Here is a 6,247-nt window from a genome sequence, read left to right as displayed (position 1 = left end):
GAAACTTACATGTTTGAAATTAGTGCCAGATGCAACACAATTCAAGCACAATTCACTAGCTGCATCACATTCACTATGACTTAGTAAAAGATATTCAATAATTCTATGTTTCTAGAAATCTCACAAATACAAGTATTTCATTCACAAAATGCATGGTTTGGCAGAGTTCCAGGACAGGAATTTGCTGGAGGGAAGGTAAATTTATTGATTAAAATAAATCAAATGACTGACATTTCCTCCAGAAAACTGGCAAAATAATAATATTCAGAGACTGAAAGTCTTACAAGCAAAACTGGAAGAAAGGTCTGAGCTATTTACGTTTATTATAGGAATCCAATAATGTCATAAGAGTAAACAATCAGATATTTGAGAATTCTCAAGTTAACATTGAGAACATTTTAAACTACGTATTTTTGGAGTAGGACTTTCCAGAAACCTTTGATGTGAAATCTGGTGGCTGTAAGTCTTTGGAGTACTTATAATTATATTCCCCCTCTATCCCTTGCACATTTATATGCACTAAACAATGAGTATTCTTTGATGGAACATATGTAGAAACAGTCCAGATAGTTCTGAAACAGGCCAACAATATTTCCTTCCTACCCCATGTCTCAGTTCTTCCCCTCTGTGCTCTCTTTCCCCATTTTGGTTACACCTCCACCATCAGCATTTGTTATGGACTGAATGTTCGTGTACCCTTAAAATTCATACGTTGAAATCCTAACCCCCGGGTGGCTGTATTTGGAAATGGGGCCTTTAAGGAATTAAGGTTAAAAGAGGCCATAAGGGTAGGGCCCTGATCCAATAGGATTAGTGTCCTCTGAAGAAGAAACAAACACCAGAGAGCCCTTCCTGCCCCCACCCACCCCATTCTCTCTCTCTCCTTCTCTCTCTCCTTACACAACTGCACAAAAAAGATTTTATGAGCACACAGCAAGATGGATGCTGCCTACAAACCAAGAGAAGAAGCCTCAGAATGAAACCTGCTTTGCTGACACCTTGATCTTAGGCATCCCAACCTCCAGAACTGTGAGAAATAAATTTTTGTTGCGTAAGCTACTTAGTCTGTGGCATTTTGTTATGGCAGCCCCAGCAGAGTAAGATAGCAATTGAGAGGCACAAGGTAACAGTCACAACAGCATTTTCCTACACATCCTCTCTTTAACCACTTTTTATGGATTGGATTCAGGGAAAAACACTATTGAGGGGCTGGACACATTTGGCCAGGAGAGTTTCATACAGATCCTCACACCACTCAGCCCTGCTTCTAATCGAGCATCAGAGAATGTGAATGTGAGAAAGGACTTTAGTAACCCAAACTTGTCATTTCAGGTTTTGCTATGATTCTGGGGTCATAGAAAACTACTCCATACACCTGGCACATGTTCTGGAAAACAATGGGGGTGAGGTAGTTGATAGTTAAGTATTACACTTAAACATCGGTTTATACTAAATTGTGATATGTTATTGAGTGCAATACAAAATTCTTTCACATTTTTAGAATGCTTCAAAGAAAGGCATTATTGATAAGGCTAAGCCAATACCAACTGAAAATTACTGTGGGCAAGGTAATGCCTTAAGGGGTTTATGTGTATTTTGTTACATAATCGTTACAACACTAGAAAATAGGAATGTATTATTCTTCTTATTATTACAGAACGTTATTTCAGAAAATGGAAGCATTTCTAAAATAGCCCCACTCCCATCACGGTCATATTATGCTGTTTAATTTTCCTCATAGAGCTTTTTTTTTCCCCTGTTTTTTTCCCCCCTTGCTTATTTTCTACGCTTCCCTAAGCCCCTTCTCAGAGCTTAAGACAGTGGCTGCCACGGAAAAGGAGCTCAATGAGCTTTTGGCCAAGGCCACACAGCTGGTCAGTGAAGCAGCTGCCACGATCACCAAACGGTAAGCGCCACTAGAGCAGAAGTAGAGATCATTTTGCCCTAAACATAGGCTGGCAGGGTGCCTGCTCAATAAATATGTACAGAAAGAAAAAAAAGTAAGGAAGGGAGCGAGGGGAAAAGGGTGTATGAATGGAAACGTTCACAGAAGGGTCTAGAGAGCTTCTGCAGTGACTTTCCGTCATTGGGGAATGAACTCAGTTCAAAGTCTAAGCCAGCACTTTCCTCACCACGGAGTACGGGAAGGAATGGAGAAAGAACAGTCTTTAAAAACGTCCAGAAAAAAAGAAGAAAACGGCGAGAGAAAAGTTGGGAGAAAAGAAGTAGAAAGAAAGGAATCAACCCCTTCCTGCCTATTTAAAAGCACAGCTGAGCGCGGCCGGTTTCCATGGCGACCCCAGGCCAGAACGGCCTTAGCCTATTGGCTGAGATGCCGGCGCCAATGAGAAGGCGCGATGTTGACGGGTCTTAAGATGGCTGCTGGACGGCAGGCTACGGACCGGTGAGTAGAGCTGGTGGCTGGGCTAACTTCCAGGCGGCCCGGGCTCCGGTGTGACGGACCTGGGAAGGCCGGGTGCGGGGAGCGAGGGAGCCAGCGTGGGTGGCCTCACAGCCTCTCCGCGGAGCCTTCAAACCCTTTGGCCGGGCCCACGGGAGAGTCGGCGGAGCAGGCCTCCGCTTTGCTTGGACCCGGCGTCGCAGCGCCTTCCCCGTCCTGTTGGTGGGAGAGGGCTTCTTCGTCCCACCCCAGCCAGAGTGAGAGGGGATGAGGAGACAGACTTTCGACCCGGGAAACAGTCTCTGGTTTACAATTGCTGTACCCGGAAGAGAGCTGCAGCCAATGGGAGTGTCAGCAAGCTAGACGTCCTACACCAGAATCTGCAGCGCTTAGTTCTGTGCTGGGAGGGGATTCTTCCCGCTCGGGGATCGGAGTGTGACCCTGCTGCCGGAGAGCCTGCAGAGTTACGGGTTGTGCAGCCAAACAGGAAAAGATGTACCTTTCTAGAGCCACCCTATTGCTGTCTTGCACCTTGTAAGTATTCTAACAGCTGCATCCAATTTGAAATGAGCCTCGAAGTGTTATTGGTTACTTGTAAATCCTTCCGTGTAGCGTTTTGAGCCTGGGGAAGTGTTGGCTAAACAAAACACTCACTTTGATGAAAACATATGCATACATGCAAAATCCTGCTAAATAGTTTATCTGGGTAATCAGATTGGTAACTTAAATCCGAAGTCAGGCCTGTGATTCAGTTGTACTTTCTCTACCTTTTTGAGAAAAGGGAGCGTATTTATTTCATAAACATGAATAGGACATTTACATTAATGTTGATGACAGCATGCTTAAAAGTATTTCAGGCAAGTAACTAATTCCCAGTCACAGAAACTGATTATTGTGTAAATTATTTAACACAGTCTTCAGATTGGTGGGTGGTGGCTTGTGACTGTCATACAAGTAAGATTAAATTCAGATCAGACAAGATTCAGATTTCTTTATTTCTAATTGAATATAAAATCTGGGAAATAAGACAGCTTCATTTGGTAAAAATGGAATTGAAATTCTGGAATATTACAGGCAGGAGACATTTACCCAGTAAACTGCTCAGATTGAGTTTTGGTTATACACAGTTGCCTGGACTTCCAGAAAATGTGACATTATTACCCAGACCTCTGAATGTGACTTCGATGTATGCGATTTAGCCTAGCATTTTACATAGCTTTCTGCCCTTAGAAAGTGAGACGAAAATTCTTCTTAATCAAATGTTAACAGAATTACAGGCTGGAGACATTCTTCAGACCCATTTTCTAATCTGTGTCACCAAGAATATATTACTACTTAAGTCTGTTGTTCTCTATAGAGTTTTCAAGCTATAGAGTTCTGTTTTCCTAAGGTAAGTGGATTACAGTGCATTAGGTGAGTCTGTTACCTCATCTGTAAAAGAGGTTTAGATAATAATTCCTAGTGGAAGGGTCATTGGTGAGGATTAAGGGTAAAACAGTGCCTGTCACATTGTTTGTATGCCCTGTATAGCGGTGACCTGCTTTGTTTTTCGTTTTGTTTCTGTTTCTTCTGTCACAATTGGTGTTTCTTTCCCTTTCTGCAGAGCATCTTTTAGGTGTTCTCTCTGAAGTGCAGAGTCTTACTGAAAACTAGCAGGCTTGCCTGTGGTGGCTGGGTTAGGAGAGAACCCTTATCTTCTGGGGTGCTGAGGTTTAATTAGTATTGTTCTGACTGTGAGAGGATGGAATGTTACAGCAAAGAATGAGGTGATTCTGGGCATCTGAGATCCATAAAGAAACATTTTAGAGCAGCAGGACATCCCAGAGATCTGATCACACCCTTCATGTTATAGCTTAAGAATGAAGATCCAGACAGATGCAGTGGCTTCCCCACAATTTTGTTGTTCAGGACCAGGAACCCATCTTCTGACTTTCAAAACAGTGTTTTTTCCTCTGCTCTACCACTGGTTCCCAATCCTTTCACAACCTAGAACCCCTTTTATTATAATTTGATACCTCCATGGATGCTATATTTTGAAAGATTGTGTCCACTAAACTATATTCATTAATTTTTGTTCTTGTTTTTTTTTTTTTTAATAAAAATCAGGTCTGTAGCTACCAATCAGAGTCTCTGATGAATGAATGTGTGGTGAAGAATAATGTTTCATTGAATTTAAGTCTCCTGACCTAAAGGTGGATGATATTGTTTGAGGGATAATAAAATATATTGGGCTTTTTGAATACTGAAATTAGCTTAGAGACCTCCATTACGGTCTTCATAAAACTTTGGGAAAACCTAAGCTGAGGAGCTGCTGAGCTGTGTCGTGTTCTTCTAGGTGCATTGCCATCTGCCCAGGTGTGCTAAGTGTAGTGACTGTGTTCGGTTTCCACGGGCAAAAGAAAGCCCAAGCCATTGAGACGAGGATGATACGTAAATATTTTTTGTTCATCATAAATCATGTCAGCCCTGGACTAAAGATGTGTTCTGCATAGCATACACAGAATTTTTTTTGTAGAATAATTGTGGAATTGGAAAAATCTCTCCAGTATGAAACGGAGAGGCTGATACTCAAAACCGTAGAGAAAAAAGGGATTCTGAATGATTTACATCTTCTTTGGGGCTAAATGATAAAACTAAAATATTTGACGTGCAGGCTAAAAACGTGAAAATTTATGTATTGATACACGGACTGTTATATAGATCTGGCTATAATCTACACTTAAAAACTTGTTTCTTGTTCTCTGGTATGCCACGTCTCTTGAGAATGGCTGAGTAATTTCCACATGTGAAGGGTAATTTGGCGTGATCTGCTTTAAAATGAAGGAATGCACTCTGAAAGGTATGAGGTGAGCAACACTTCAAAGAACTAGAGCATCGCAATCCAGAGGAACCCAACAGAAGTAACAGGGGGCCTAATAGGACCAGTTGGTACCATAGTACAATTACAAATGTATAAATAACATGTGTGTGCTTTGAGTAGAAAGACTGTTTTGGAACGTAAGCCTAAAACAAGTCACGAAGCAGCCACTCCATATTGGCTGATTTGCAGCCAAGCTGCTGTTCAGGTGGGCAGTTTCACTTTGCAGGCTCCTCAGTGAATAATCTGCATTTGTCTGTGGCCACCAAGTTGCCCTGGTATTTGTGTGTGTGTATGTGTTTTATGGTCAGAGGAGAATGGCACATCACTTTACAGATACTTAGGAATTAAGTTCAGAAACATACCTTATTTGAACTTTGCCTTGTTTTATGGATTTGGACATAGAGTCCACTTTTTAAAGTTATTTTAATTTTTTTCCCCCTGTGGGCACACACAAGAAACTATCATACCCGTCAGTGGCATCCTGAGGACGGTTCTTAATGCCACATCAGCAAGAACTTATTAAAAATAGATGATTTTGAGAAAGTCCAAAAGTGATAAAAAATGATTAAGGGCTGATGAGGAAAGGCATGCCCTGTCCACGGCAACTGGCACTGCTTCCCAAGGAGAAACCCATTTGGGTGCCCAGAGCACAGACTCACCCTGTGGAGATACTGAAGCAGTGGCCCAGTGGAGGAACTGTGCCCATCTGAGCGTCACAACTGAAGTCTGGGCTGAGTGGTACTTGGCTGCTGATGGACAGAAGCTTGCCATTTGTATAGAATGTTGGTTCCATGAGGTTAGGTATTTTTGCCTGTTTTGTATACTGCTGTTCCTATGTCTTGAAGTGTGCCTGGCACACAGTGGGCATGCGAAAGATGCTATGGACAAGGAAGAGAAACAGTGGCTTCAAACGTAGAACCCCAATTGGTGCTAAGAAAGCTAGCTCTGAAACTTGTTACTGTCCTTAAGTCCTGAAATGGGATAGT

At 42.2% G+C, this 6,247-nt stretch overlaps 1 protein-coding gene across 2 annotated transcripts in view; it reads left to right on the top strand.

Annotated features, from left to right (window-relative positions):
* Positions 1-2,343: 2,343 nt before the first annotated feature.
* The window catches only part of FAM204A (family with sequence similarity 204 member A), a 32,126-nt gene continuing 28,222 nt past the window's right edge, over positions 2,344-6,247 (top strand). The window contains exon 1 of one of the 2 annotated variants that reach the window (XM_082611838.1): positions 2,344-2,404. The gene's annotated coding sequence lies outside the window, so the exon portion shown is untranslated. The remainder of the gene's footprint in view (positions 2,405-6,247) is intronic. The other variant, XM_082611839.1, reaches the window with a different exon arrangement.

Source organism: Mesoplodon mirus (assembly GCF_964341445.2).
Source record: "Mesoplodon mirus genome assembly, chromosome: 2".
NCBI lineage: Eukaryota > Metazoa > Chordata > Mammalia > Artiodactyla > Ziphiidae > Mesoplodon > Mesoplodon mirus.
The sequence above is the reverse complement of the archived record's forward strand: the minus strand, read 5'-3'. Positions and strand labels throughout refer to the sequence as shown.